The sequence below is a fragment of the Rhinopithecus roxellana genome, chromosome 17, assembly GCF_007565055.1.
Source record: "Rhinopithecus roxellana isolate Shanxi Qingling chromosome 17, ASM756505v1, whole genome shotgun sequence".
NCBI classification, from domain to species: domain Eukaryota; kingdom Metazoa; phylum Chordata; class Mammalia; order Primates; family Cercopithecidae; genus Rhinopithecus; species Rhinopithecus roxellana.
In genome coordinates this window covers 7,969,488-7,984,163 of record NC_044565.1, presented here as the reverse complement: position 1 = coordinate 7,984,163, position 14,676 = coordinate 7,969,488, and positions in this window count along the sequence as shown.

Sequence of the window (14,676 nt, the reverse complement as noted above, 5' to 3'; positions counted from 1 at the left end):
TGTACCTTTAGGGAGACACTGTCTCCAGTTTCTAAGGCCACGGCAATCCAAACACCTCCTCTGTTCAGAAAGCCTGAACCATGAAAAACTATGAAATATTCATGGAGAATTTTCTTCCAGTGCCTGGAGGCACAGCTGCCTGCCACCTTGTACCATGAAGAGGAAAGCCACAAATTAATGATAAGAGAGCAGAAAGAAAGAAGGGGCCTGAGACCTTGGTGGCTTCCTTGAGCAACTGAACAAGCCTTGTACTTGCTTGTCTAAACCTTATTTTCTCTTGCAAGGAGCCAAACAATATCCTAACTGCTACATTTCTTCTATCAGAAACTGACAGGACAGAAGCGAAGCAAAAAAGAAAGAAGTGTAAGGGGCATAAACAATTGTTACAAAGCTAGAGTACGAAATGAAGTGCTCGTGTCATCTTCAGTGCAACATGCCCTACACAGAACTCTGCATTCCCCCTACTACTATTTCCCTACTCTATAAGCAGCACTGTCATTGGCTCAGCTGCTGAGGCCCCCAAGCAGGCATTCTTGATTTTTCCCTTCTCCGTAACACCCATGTTCAATCAGTCAGCAACCCCCATGGGTTCTATCCCCAGAATGTATGGTCTACTTCCCACCACCTCCACCTCCTACCCACCACTACCACCTATTATCTCTGCCCTTCCACATCACAGTACATCCTTCCAGCAGCAGAACTGGTCCCAGCACACCAGTGATTAAAGTCTCCACAATTCGCATCACCATTCCACCGTTCAGTTCTGAGCCCATGTGACCCTGAGTGATTTCCCTAGTCTCACCTTGAAACACTCCAACCCTCACCCACTGTGATGCTCGAGTAGTACTTAGCTTTCTTCCTTTCTAAAATAAGCCAAGCTTTTTCACATCTTTGGGCATTGCTGTTCCTTCTAATTAAATGCTGTTCCCTAGGGTCTTCCGTGACAGGCTCTTTCTCACGACTGAGGTATCGGCACTAACATCACCTTCTCAATGAACACTTCCTGATCATTCTCCCTTCCCTGTTTCTCTCTATGAAATCACCATTCTTACTTTCCTTATTCCACTTACTGCAGCCTGAAGTTGCCTTCCTTATATTTTGTTTTGTTTATTGCCCACCCCAGCCCAACTCCTGCTGGAACATCAACTGCTTGAGAGCAGAAGCCTGCTCCAGAATCACTGTGCCTACAGCCCTCGGGCCACATACCAGTCACTTGAGCTCTTAATCAATGTTGGTTTTGATAGGTGTGATGACCACCTCTCTTTTCTAGGAGTGAGATAATAGTTTTATAACTTCAGAATGGCCTTAGAGCACCCAAAGAGCCCATCTGCCCAGTCATTCTATCGTACTGCTGATTTACTGCCCTCATACCACTATTGCTATCAGATTCATGTGCTTGTTAGCTTTTCCCCCCCTCTCTATTCTAATGGAAGCTCTGTGAGAGTGGGAACCTTATTTTTTGTATTCAACACTCTCCTCCGCACCTAAAACAGTAACTAGCAACACTCAGTGTATGCTTGTTGAATGAATGAATAAAATACATAGAAAACAACATTGACTTGCATAAACTGCCAGCCCCTTGAATTTCACTAATAACTCAGCACAGAGCCAGCCTGCAAAAGTGGATTTGATACTAATATGAAATTCCACAACCGGTGGCCATGATAAACACTCCTGGAAAACAGTTGTCAGCAAGGACATTGCAAGCTTCAGAAAGGGGGCACACTTCTGCAGTTGGATACATTGAAAACTAGAAAATCTTTGTAGATTGAAGCGGTTTCACATGCAGAAAGGGAACCTGCAGACTGCATAAGTTCCTTTTCTACTGGGCAAGCCAAGCAACCATTTCCTGGGACCCAAATCTCAGTGCAGGCCCTATTCTGAAAAAGTCTGCTGTCTCCCTTTAATAGCATTAAATCAGTGGTTCTCACACTCCAGGATGTAAGAAGAAACATCTAGGCCTGTTTTTCTCAAACTTTAATAGGCAAAGGCAACACCTGAGAATTTTGTTAAATGTGGATTCTGATTCACTAGACCTGGCATGGGGCCCGAGATTCTGCAATTCTTTTTTTCTTTTCTTTTCTTTTCTTTTCTTTTTTTTTTTCCTTTTTTTTTTGAGATGGAGTCTCACTCTGACACCGAGGCTGGAGTGCAGTGGCACCGTGTTGGCTCACTGCAACATCCGTCTCCTGGGTTCAAGCAATTCTCCTGCCTCTGCCTCCCGAGCAGCTGGGATTACAGGCGCCCATCACCACGCCTGGCTAGTTTTTATATTTTTAGTAGAGACAGGTTTCACCACGTTTGCCAGGCTGGTCTTGAACTCCTGATCTCAGGTGATCCACCCACCTCAGCCTCCCAAAGTGCTGGGACTACAGGAATGAGCCACCGCACCAGGCCAGATTCTGCATTTCTAACAAGTTCGCAGGGACTCATGCTGCTGGTCTGAGGATCACACTTTGAGTAGCAAGTACCTAGGAAGCTTATTTAAAATGCTGATTCGTGGGCTCGACCTCGAGATTCTGATTTACATGATCAGTGAGAGGGACCCCAGAAACTTTATTTTTAACAAGTGCCCCAGGTGATTCTGATCCAGTGGTCTGTGAATATATTTAGAGAACTTATGCATTTGTTCGTCATAGTGAAGAGTGATGAACTAACAAGCTACCTTGAATAAAGGTGGCTAAAGAAATAGCGAATGGATTGCGGGCATGGTAGAGAAGGAACCCTTTATACAAGTAGTTTCTTATGGATGATGAGGAAGAGTGATGTCAATATGATGTTTGCAGGACAGTGTTTGCAAATGGCCTTTGTTCAGATACCTAAAAACTTCCAACACAGAAGCTCATGAATGTGCTAGTGAAGTCATGAGTTCTTCAGTCTCACTCTGTCGTCCAGGCTGGAGTGCAGTGGCGCAATCTCAGCTCACTGCAAGCTCCGCCTACTGGGTTCACGCCATTCTCCTGCCTCAGTCTCCCCAGTAGCTGGGACTACAGGCGCCCGCCAGCACGCCTGGCTAATTTTTTTGTGTTTTTAGTAGAGACAGGGTTTCACCATGTTAGCCAGGATGGTCTCGATCTCCTGACCTCGTGATCCGCCCACCTCAGCCTCCCAAAGTGCTGGGATTACAGGCGTGAGCCACCGCGCCTGGGCAAGTCATAAATTCTTAATACAGAGTTTGGCATTGTTCATAACAATGGGCCAGGATTGATATTTCAGGAAATAACCAAGGCTACAGCACATGTGTTTTTGGAAAGCTCATTTTCACAGGTAGTTGGAAGTGTAGGATTAAAATCGAACTTAATCCTCTACAGTCTACCCTTTGCTCACTCTGCTCAAGCCACACGGCACCCAACTGTTCCTCTGTGTGACAAACACATCGCCATCTCACATCTTTGCACTCACTCGCCCTCCTGCCTGGAAAGGGCTTCCCCTAGAGGTCTTCCCTCTTAATGCAGCCAGGTTTCTGTTCAAAGTTCTCCTGTTTAGAAAGGATTTCCCTAAGCACTTTGTCCAAAACAGCCCTCTCCTTGGGCTTAATTCTTCTGCGTAGGCTTATCACTACCAGACACTGGAGAAAGTCACTGGTTTCTTTTCACCATAAAATAGGGCAAGGTCAGCATAGAATTTATTACTTCAGGTGACTGGAAAACTTTAGGTGAGCTTCAGGTTGACCCAGGTACTACACAGGACATCTGGGTGACACAGTTCTGGGTCATGAAGAACAAGCCTGAGAATACAAGAGGCCGAGACTCATTGGAAGACAGAGAACACACAAGTCAGGCAAGACAGCCATAGATCAAGCCCGGGCTGGAAGTAGATGTTGACTGCCTAGAACAGCATCAGCAAACTATGATCCATGGGCCAAATCCTGCCCACTGCCTGATTTGTAAATAAAGTTATACTGGAACTATTTGAGTATCACCTATGGCTGTTTTTGTACTCCAATAGTACAGTATTGTATAGTGGCAACATAGACCATGTAGCCTGCAAAGTCTAAAATGTTTACTGTGTGGCCCTTTACAGAAAAAGTTCACTGGGTTCTGGTCTAGAAGCTCTCTCCTTGGTACAATTACTGTCTGAGAAGTGAAGATGGGCAACATTTGTTCGAACACTGTCCGGGAGACTCAGAACTTGTGGACTCTATATCTCTCACAATGTGAGACTCCACAAGACAAAGTTTGGTGTTTATTTGTCAAGGGAAGGGGAAAGGAAGGAAGGCCCTGGAGACCCAGGAAACAATGCAAGACACAAAGGGATACAGAGGCAAAAGGAACAGTTGAAAACATGGGCAACATTGCCAATTAAACCAAAGTACTCGGCTGATCTTACCTGAGTGCAGAAGGAGCAGGGACACCAGAAGTGTGTCCTAGGCCGTGGGAGGGGCGTGTTTCTGCAGGTGCAGAGATGGGGTGAATTACTCAGGGCCTGGGGAAGGAAACACAAGAAGGACACACTAAGCCTCTGAGGGCAGACCTTAGAAACATCACAGCATCTTCAGGAATCAGAGATAAATCTGTAACTGTGGACCCTCATACTCCCACACTAGTCAGGTATTGGATGCAGCTGTCCCAGGAGGAGCGCTGGCCTTGGGCGAGGCTGTTTATTCAACTGACACAATTTCTAACAAAGGTTACAGCTGAGGACCTTTTGCCAGCAGTTCCCAGCAGTTGGGGAAGAAGCTCTCTCTTCCTGCAGAAGCCTCTAGGCAAAGCTTTGCAGCATCTGCCACGTCTACAAAATGATTTAAGAGAAGTAGATGTCGCATTCTTTTGGAACTGACATTAAAGTAATGGACATTTACTCTGTCATTCACTCATTTTTATTCCATAAATTGTATAATTATATATATGTATAATGTGTAATTTTATATATATTTATATGCCAGGCTCTAGGCATATAAAAGAAAGCGTGAAACAAGATCTCTGCCCTCCAGAAGTCCATAGTCTGGGACAGACAGAGGGACATACATAGCCCAGCTGAGAAGTGCTCTAAGGGAAGCAAGCACAGGCCTTGGCACAGCACAGAGAGTAGAGGGGCCTGTGAGAAACTCAATGAAGGCTTCTCGGAGGAGGTGACCTCTGAACTAGCCTTGGTGACTTTGTTTGCAGTCATAGGTGGAACTGAAGAGAGTTTCTGTTTATCCACCTGCACCAGGCAGAAAGTTGGCTGATGCGGTGTTTGACAGCCTTCTTTCCTACGTGGTACTGGCACCCTGAGATCAAACTTTCTGGTTCCTTGTTCCAGCAAAAAAACCCAAGCTGGTTACACTCACTAGATGGCAGTACTTGGTCAAAAGTGCTTGAAACCGGGGTTTTATTACAAATCAGCCTTAGGTCTGATTTTGGTTAGGAGGGAGGAGGAAATCCTTAGGAGTGGCAATAGAATTGCATGGATTACAAAGAAACTTTTCTTTAATTTGTTAAATTGTACAGGCTCACACCTGTAATCTCAGCTCTTTGGGTGACTGAGGCAGGCAGATCCCTTGAGGCCAGGAGTTCGAGACCAGCCTCGGCAACATGGTGAAACTCCGTCTCTACATCAAATACAAAAATTAACCTGGCATGGCACCATGGGTCTGTAGTCCCAGCTACTCAGGAGATTGTGACCCAGGTGGTTGAGTCTACAGTGAGCTGTGATCACGCTACTGCACTCCAGCCTGGGCAACAGAGTGTAACCTGTCTCAAAAAAAAAAAAAAGAAAAAAAAAAAAAAAAAAAGAAAGAAAAGAAAAAGAGGAGGAGGAAGAGGAGTAGGAGGAGAAGAAGAAACAATAAATGTTTTCCCAGAAAATTATCAGCATTGGAATTTTTTCTATGAGAGTTATCTTTCCTTACTATGTCCCTGCTACCTCTTGGTTAACTACCAGTTGTGTACCCACATTAATGATGTTATATTTAAATTGTTTTCCTTGATCTCCAAGTAGCAGTGACTTTATCACTTTTTCCTGTTCCCTCAGTGTCTCTGTTAAGTAGATGATGATCAGAAAGCAGCAATTGTCTAAAATGTTTGTAACATGTTAGAATCAGAAGATAGGTTGGGCCTTCCCCCACATTTCACAGATGCGACAACTAGAATTGAGGCTCATCTTCAAGGTCACCTGGCTCCTTTTCCAGTACAGGCATACCTTGGAGATACTGCAGGTTTGGTTCTAGACCACCACAATAAGTGAAATCAGCAAGTCATATAAATTTTTTTTTCCAGGTACATATAAAAGCTATGTTGACACTATCCTGTAGTCTATTAAGTGTGGAATAGCATTACGTCTAAAAAGCAATGTACATACCTTAATTTAAAAATACTTAATTGCCAATGTACACAAATCAGTAGTTCTCTTATACACCAACAGCAACCAAGCTGAGAATCAAATCAAGAACTCAACCCCTTTTACAATAGCTACCAAAAAAAAATGCTTAAGAATATACCTAACCAAAGACTTACGTAAAAGACCTCTACAAGGAAAACAACAAAACACTGCTGAAAGAAATCATAGATGACACAAACAAATGAAAGAAATCACAGATGATACAAACAAATGGAAACACATCCCATGCTCATGGATGGGTAAAATCAATATTGTGAAAATGCATATATTGCCAAAACAGTCTACAAATTCAACGCAATTCCCATCAAAATACCACGATCATTCTTCACAGAACTGGAAAAAAACTAAAATTCATATGGAACATAAAAAGAGCCCTCATAGCCAAAACAAGACTAAGCAAAAAGAACAAATCTGGAGGCATCACATTACCTGATTTCAAGCTATATTATAAGGTCATAGTCAACAAAACAGCATGGTACTAGTATAAAAACAGGCACATAGACCAATGGAACAGAATAGAAAACCCAGAAATAAGCTCAAATGCTTATAGCCAACTGATCTTCTACAGAGCAAACAAAAACATAAAGTGGGGAAAGGACACCCTTTTCAACAAATAGTGCTGGGATAATTGGCTAGCCACGTGTAGGAGAATGAAACTGGATCCTCATCTCTCACCTTATACAAAAATCAACTCAAGATAGATCAAAGACTTAAATCTAAGACCTGAAATTATAAAAATTCTAGAAAATAACATTGGAAAAACCCTTCTAGATATTGGCTTAGGCAAGGCTTTCATGACCAAGAACCCAAAAGCAAATGCAATAAAAACAGAGATAAATAGCTGGAACTTAATTACACTGAAGAGCTTTTGCACAGCAAAAGGAAGAGTTAGAAGAGTAAACAGGCAACCCACAGAGTGGGAGAAAATCTTCACAATCTATACATCTGACAAAGGACTAATATCCAGAATCTACAACTCAAACAAATTAACAAGGAGAAAAAAAAAATCCCAACAAAAAGTGGTCATGGCTAAGGATATGAATAGAAAATTCTCAAAAGAAGATATACAAATGTCCAACAAACATATCAAAAATTGCTCAACATCACTAATGATCAGGGAAATGCAAATCAAGACCACAATGCAATACTACCTTGCTCCTGCAAGAATGACCATAATTTAAAAATCAAAAAATAATAGATGTTGTCATGGATGCGGTGAACAGGGAACACTTCTACGCTGCTGGTGGGAATGTAAACTAGTACAATCACTATGGAAAACAGTGTGAAGATTCCTTAAAGAACTAACAGAACTACCATTTGATCCAGCAATCACACTACTGGATTTCTACCTAGAGGAAAATAAGTCATATGAAAAAGATGCTTCCACACATGTTTATAGCAGCACAATTCACAATTACAAAAATGTGGAACCAACCCAAACGCCCATCAATCAACAAGTGGATAAAGAAACTATGATATATATATACACAATATGTATATATGTATATATGATATATATGTACATATATATCTGATGGAATACTACTCAGCCATAAAAAGGAGTGAATTAGTGGCATTTGCAGCAACCTGGAAGAGATTGGAGGTTATTATTCTTAGTGAAGTAACTCGGGAATGGAAAACCAAACATGTTCTCACTCATAAGTGGGAGCTAAGCTATGAGGATGTAAAGGCATAAATAATGACACAATGGATTTTGGGGACTCAAGGGGAAAGGGTGGGAAGTGGGTGAGGGATAAAAGATTACAAATTGGGGGCCAGGTGCAGTGGCTCACGCTTGCAATTCTAGCACTTCAGGAGGCCAAGGCGGGCAGATCACCTGAGGTCGGGAGTTTAAGACCAGCATGACCAACATGGAGAAACCCCATCTCTACTACAAATGCAAAATTAGCTGGGTGTGGTGGCACATGGCTGTAATCCCAGCTACTTGGGAGGCTGAGGCAGGAGAATTGCTTGAACCTGGGAGGCGGAGGTTATGGTGAGACAAGATCACACCATTGCACTCCAACCTGGGCAACAAGAGTGAAACTCCATCTCAAAAAAAAAAAAAAAAAAAAAAAAAAGACTATAAATTGGGTTCAGTGTATACTGCTTGGGTGATGGGTACACCAAAATCTCTCAAATCACCATTAAATAACTTACTCATGCAACAAAACATCACCTGTTCACTAATAACCTATGGAAATAAAGAATTTTTAAAAATTTAAAAAATAAAAATACTTAATTGCTAAAGCCAGGTGTGGTGGCATGTGCCTGTGGTTCCAGCTACATAGTAGACTAAAGCAGGAGGATCCCTTGAGACCAGGAGTTCCTATCTAGGTTGGGCGACATAGCAAGACCCTGTCTCACAATAAAAATAAAAATAGATAAATAAAAATACTTTATTGCCAAACATTTTAGTGGTCTTCTGGGCCTTCAGGAAGTTGTAATATTTTTGCTGGTGGAGGGTCTTGCCTTAATGAGGATGACTGCTAACTGACCAAGGTGATGGTTGCTGCAGGTTGGGGTGGCTGCAGCAATTTCTTAAATAAGACAACAATGAAGTATGCTGCACCCATTGACTCTTCCTTTCACACACACACACAAAAATTATCTGTAGCATGGGATGCTGTTTGATAGCATTTTACCCACAATAGAACTTCTTTCAAAATTGGAGTCAATTCTCTTAAACCCTGCTGCTAATTTGTCAACTAAACTTATGTCTGTTCTAAATCCTTTGTTGTCATTTTGACAATGTTTACAGCATCTTCACAAGGAGTAGATTCCATTTCAAGAAACCACCCTCTTTGCTGATCCATAAGAAGCAGCTCTTCATCTGTTCAACTTTTAGCATGAGATTGCAGCAATTCTGTCACATCTTCAGGCTCCACTTCTAATTCTCGTTCTCTTGCTAATTTTCATATCTGCAGTTACTTTCCCCACTGAAATCTTGAACCCCTCAACGTTATTCATGAGAGTTGCCATCAATTTCTTCCAAAGTCCTATTAGTGTTGCTATTTTTACCTCCTTTCATGAATCACAAATGTTCTTTTTTCTTTTCTTTTTATTTTTTCTTTTATTTCTAGTTGATGTGTAATGATTGTACATATTTATGGGATACAGAATACTTCAATACATGTATACACTATGTAAGGATAAAATCAGAGTAATTAGCATATCCATCATCTCAAACATGTATTATTTATGTTGTAAACATTTGGAATTTTCTCTTCTAGCTTTTTGAATATATACCCTAAATTATTATTAATCATATTCACTCTACAGTGCTACAAAATACTGTAACTTATTCCTCCCATAGAGCTATAACTTTGTATGCATAACCAACCTCTCCCTATCTTCCTCTCTCTACTACTCTACTCAGCACTTAATAATCACAGTTCTACTCTCTACTTTTATAAGCTCAATTTTTTCAGCTCCCAGATATGAGTGAGAACATGTGATGTTTATCTTTCTGTGCCCAACTTATTTCCGTTAACATAATGTCCTCCAGGATCATCCATGTGGCTGCAAATGACAGGATATCATTTTTTTATGGCTGACTAGTATTCCATTGTGTACATATACCACATTTTCTTTATCCATTCATATGTCGATAGACACTTTGGATGATTCCATTTTTTGGCTGTTGTGAATAATGTTGCAATGAACATGGAGGTATAGATATCTCCTTGACGTACTCATTTCCTTTCCTTTGGGTAAATACTGGATATTATTGCTGAATGTTATGGTAGTTCCATTTTTAGTTTTTTGAGGAACCTCCACACTGTTCTCCATAATGGCTATGTTAGTTTACATTGCCACTAATAGGGTATAAGAGTTCCCTTTTGTTCACATCTTCACCAGTGTTTGTTTGTTTGTTTTTGTTTGTCTTTTTGATGATAGTCATTCTTACTGGAGTGAGATGATAGCTCCTCATGTTTTTGATTTGCATTTCCCTGACATTAGTGATGTTGAGCATTTTTTCATATATTTGTTGGTCATTTGGTTTTCTTGTGAGAAATGTTTATTCAGATCACTTGCCCATTTTAAAATCAGATTATTTGGGCTTTTGGCTGTTGAGTTGTTTGGGTTCCTTGTATATTCTGGATATTAATGCCTTTTCAGAGTAGTTTGCAAATATTTTCTCCCATTCTCCAGGTTGTCTCTTCACTCTTGTTTGTTTCCTTTGCTGTATGGAAACTTTTCAGTTTGATATAGTCCCATTTGTCTATTTTTGTTTTAGTTGTCCATGCTTTCGAGGTCTTAGCTATAAAATTTTTGCCTAGACCTATATCCTGAAGTGTTTCCTTTATGATTTCTTCCAGTGGTTTTATAGTTTTGGGTCTTACATTTAAGCCTTTAATTTTTTTGAGTTAATTTTTGAAGATGGTGAGACATAGAGATGAAGTTTCATTCTTCTGCATATGGATATCCAGTTTTCCCAGCAACATTTATTGAAGAAGATGTCCTTTCCCAATGTATGTTCTTGGTGCCTTTGTTGAGAATCAGATATAAATATGTGGATTTGTCTCTAGGCTCCTTATTCTGTTCCACCGGTCTATGTGTCTTTTTATACCAATACCATGCTGTTTTGATTACTATAGGTCTGTAATATATTTTGAAGTCAGGTATTGTGATGCTTCCAGCTTTTTTATTTTTGCTAAGAATTGCTTTGGCTATTCAGTGTCTTTTTTAGTTCCATAGGAATTTTAAGATTGTTTTTTCTATTTATGTAAAGAATGCCATTGGTATTTTGATAGGGATTGCATTAAATCTGTAGATTGCTTTGGGCAGTATGGTCATTTTAACAACATTAATTCTTCCAATGCATGAGCATGGAATGTCATTCCATTTTTGTCTGTTTTCTTTAATTTCTTTCATCAGTTTTTAATTTTCATTGTAGAGATCTTTCACCTTCTTGGTTAAATTTACACCTATGGAGGTTTTTTAGAAATTGCAAATGGGATTATTTTCTTGATTTCTTTTTCAGTCAACTTGTTTTTGGTGTGTAAAATTTCTACTGATTTTTGTATGGTGATTTTGTATCCTGCAACATTACTGAACTTGTTTATCAGCTCAGAGTTCCTTGATGAAGTCTTTAGGTTTTCCTATATATGCTATATCATCTACAAAGAGGGATAATTTGACTTTCTTTTCTCCAGTTTGGAAAGCTTTTATTTCGTCTCTTGCCTAATTGCTGTATGACATCTAATAACAGTGATGAAAGTAGGCATCCATCATTCAGTATGATATTACCAGTGGGTTTCTAATATATGGTCTTTGTTGTGTTGAAGTGTGTTCCTTCTATTCTTAATTTGCTGAGAGTTTTTATCATGAAGAAATATTACATTTTATCAAATGCTTTTTTTGCATCTACTGACATGATCATGTGGTTTTTGTCCTTCATTCTGTTGATGAGATGTATCACACTTATTGATTTCTGTATGTTGAACCATCCTTGTATTCCTGAGATAAATTCCACTCGGTCATGACATATTATCTTTTTGAAGTGTTGTTAGATTTAGTTTGCTAGTATTTTGTTGAGGATTTTTGCATCAGTGATATTAATTTTTCATTAGTGAAACTGGCCTACAGTTTTTGTTTGTTTGTTTGTTGTGTACTTGTTTGATTTTGACGACAAGGTAATGGCCTCACAGAATAGGTTAGGAAGCATTTGCTTCTCCTTAACTTTTTTGAAGAGTTTGAAAATAATTCTTGTTCTTTAAAATGTTAGTAGAATTCAGTAGTAGTCAGCTAGCCCTGGGCTTTTCTTTTTGGGGAGATTTTTTTTTTTAAAGTGGTGGTTCAGTGTTACTCATGATTGGCCTATTCAAGTTTTCTATTTCTTCCTGGTTCAATCTTGGTAGGTTATAGGTGTCCAAAAATCCATTCATTTCCTCTAGGTGGGGATTTGTTGACATATAGTTCATAAAAGTCTCTAATGACCCTTTTAATTTCTGTGTTATCAGTTGTAATGTATTCTCTTTGTTTCTGGTTTTATTTATTTGGGTCTTCTCTCTTTTCTTCTTGGTTACTCTGATAGCTTGTCAACTTTGTTTATCTTTCCAAAAACCAACTTTTCGTTTTATTGATCTTTTTGATTATTGTTTTAGTCTCTATTTCATTTTGTTCTTCTCCGATTTTTTATTATGCTCTTCCCTTCTGCTAATTTTGAGTTTGGTCTGTTTTTGCTTTTCTAGTTCCTTGAGGTAGATTATTAAGTCATTTATTTAGTCTTTTTTCTTTTTTGATTAAGTGTTTATTGCTATAAACTTCCTTCTTGGTATTGCTTTTCCTGTATCCCATAGATTTTGATGTGTTGTGCTTCCATTTTAACTTGTTTCAAATAATCTTTTGACTTCCTTAATATTTTCATTGATACATAATCATTCAGGAGCACGTTATTTAGCTTCCTTATATTTGTACAGTATCCAGAGTTTCTCTTTTTGTTGATTTCTAGTTTAATACCATTTTGGTCTGAGACAATAGTTGATATGATTTTGCTTCTTTATTTGTTGAGATTTGTTTTGTGGCCAAATATGTGGTGTATTCTACAAAATGTTCCATGTGCTCATGAGAAGAATGTCTATTCTTCAGCTGATATATAAAATGTTCGGTAAATGTCTATTAGGTCCATTTGGTCTATTGTGGAATTTAAGTTGGATATTTCTTTGTTGATTTTATGTTTTTTATGTTTTTATGTTGATTTTATGTTTCTATGTTGATTTATGTTTCAGGTGATCTGTCCAATGCTGCAAATGGGGTGTCGAAGTCCCTAACTATTTTTGTATTGGGGTCTGTCTCTTTCTTTAGCTCTAATTATATTTGCTTTATATATCTGGGTGCTCCAATGTTGGGTGCATATATATTTGCAATTGTTATATCATCTTATGCAACTGATCCCTTTACCATTATATAATGACCTTCTTTGTCTTTTTAAATTTTTACTTAAAAACTGCTTATCCGATATAAGTATAGCTACTTCTGGACAATTTTGGTTTCTGTTTGCATGGAATATCTTTTTCCATCTCTTCACTTTCAGTCTATGTGTGTCTGAAACTAGGTGGAGTGAGCTCTTGTAGGAAGCATAAAGTTTGGTCTTTTTTTAATTTATTCATTCCATCAGTCTTTATGTTTCAGTTGAGGAATTTAAACAATTTACATTAAACATTATATTGGTAAGTGATAAATTACTCCTGTCATTTTGTTCATTGGTTTCTAATTGTTTTGTATATCCTTTGTTCATTTCTTTCTCCTTTACTATTTGTTTTTGCAATTTGTTGGTTTTCTGCAGTGATGTTTGATTCCTTTCTTTTTCTCATTTGTGTATCAGTGAGTTTTGTACTTTTGTATGTTTTCATGGTGGTAGACATTGTTTTTTCACTTCCAAATGCAGGACTTCCTAATATTTCTTGCAGGTCCAGTCTAGTTGTGATGAATTCCTTTAGGTTTTGCTTTTCTGGAAAAAAAAAATTTTCTCTTCTATTTCTGAAGGATAGCTTTGTTGTATATAGTATTCTTGGCTGCCACTTTTTTTTTCTTACAATGCTTTGAATATATCATCCCATTCTCTCCTGACTTACAATGTTTCTGATAAGAAATATGCTATTAGTCTAATAGAAATGTCCTTATATGTGACTTGACATTTTTCTCTTGCTGTTTTTAGACTTCTCTCTCTATCTGTGACTTTTCACAGTTTGGCTGTGATGTGCCTCAGGGAAGATCTTTTTGGGGTGAATCTATTTCAGTACGTTTGAGCTTCCTGTATCTTAATGTTTATATCTCTTCCATTACTTGGGAAATTTTTAGCTATTATTTCATTAAATAGATTTTCTATGTTTTTCCCTATATATTCTCCTTATGGAACTTCCAAATTTGAATGTTTGTTCTATTGATGGTGTTCTATATGTTATGTAGGTTTCTTTACTCTTTCTAATTTATTTTTTTTCTTTTTTGGTCTGACTGGGTTATTTCAGATCTGTCTTCAAATTCAGAAATTCATTTTTCTTCTTGATCTGGTCAATTGTTGAAGCTGTATGATATATTTTTTTCATTCATTAAATTCTTCAGTTTCAGGATTTTAGGATTTGGGTTTGTTTCTTTTTTTATGATTTCTACTTCTTTTTAAAATTTTCCATTCAAATCATAGAGTAGTTTTCTTACTTCTTTGTATTATTTATCTGTGTTCTCTTGTATCTCACTGAGTATCCTTAAGATCATTATTTTGAATTTCTTTTTCAGGCATTTCATATATTTCCTTTTCTTTGGAACCTGTACTGAAGAATTACAGGGATTGTGTATGTGTGTGTGTTTCACATGTCATGTTTCCTTGCTTCTTCATGTTTCTTGTGTCCTTAT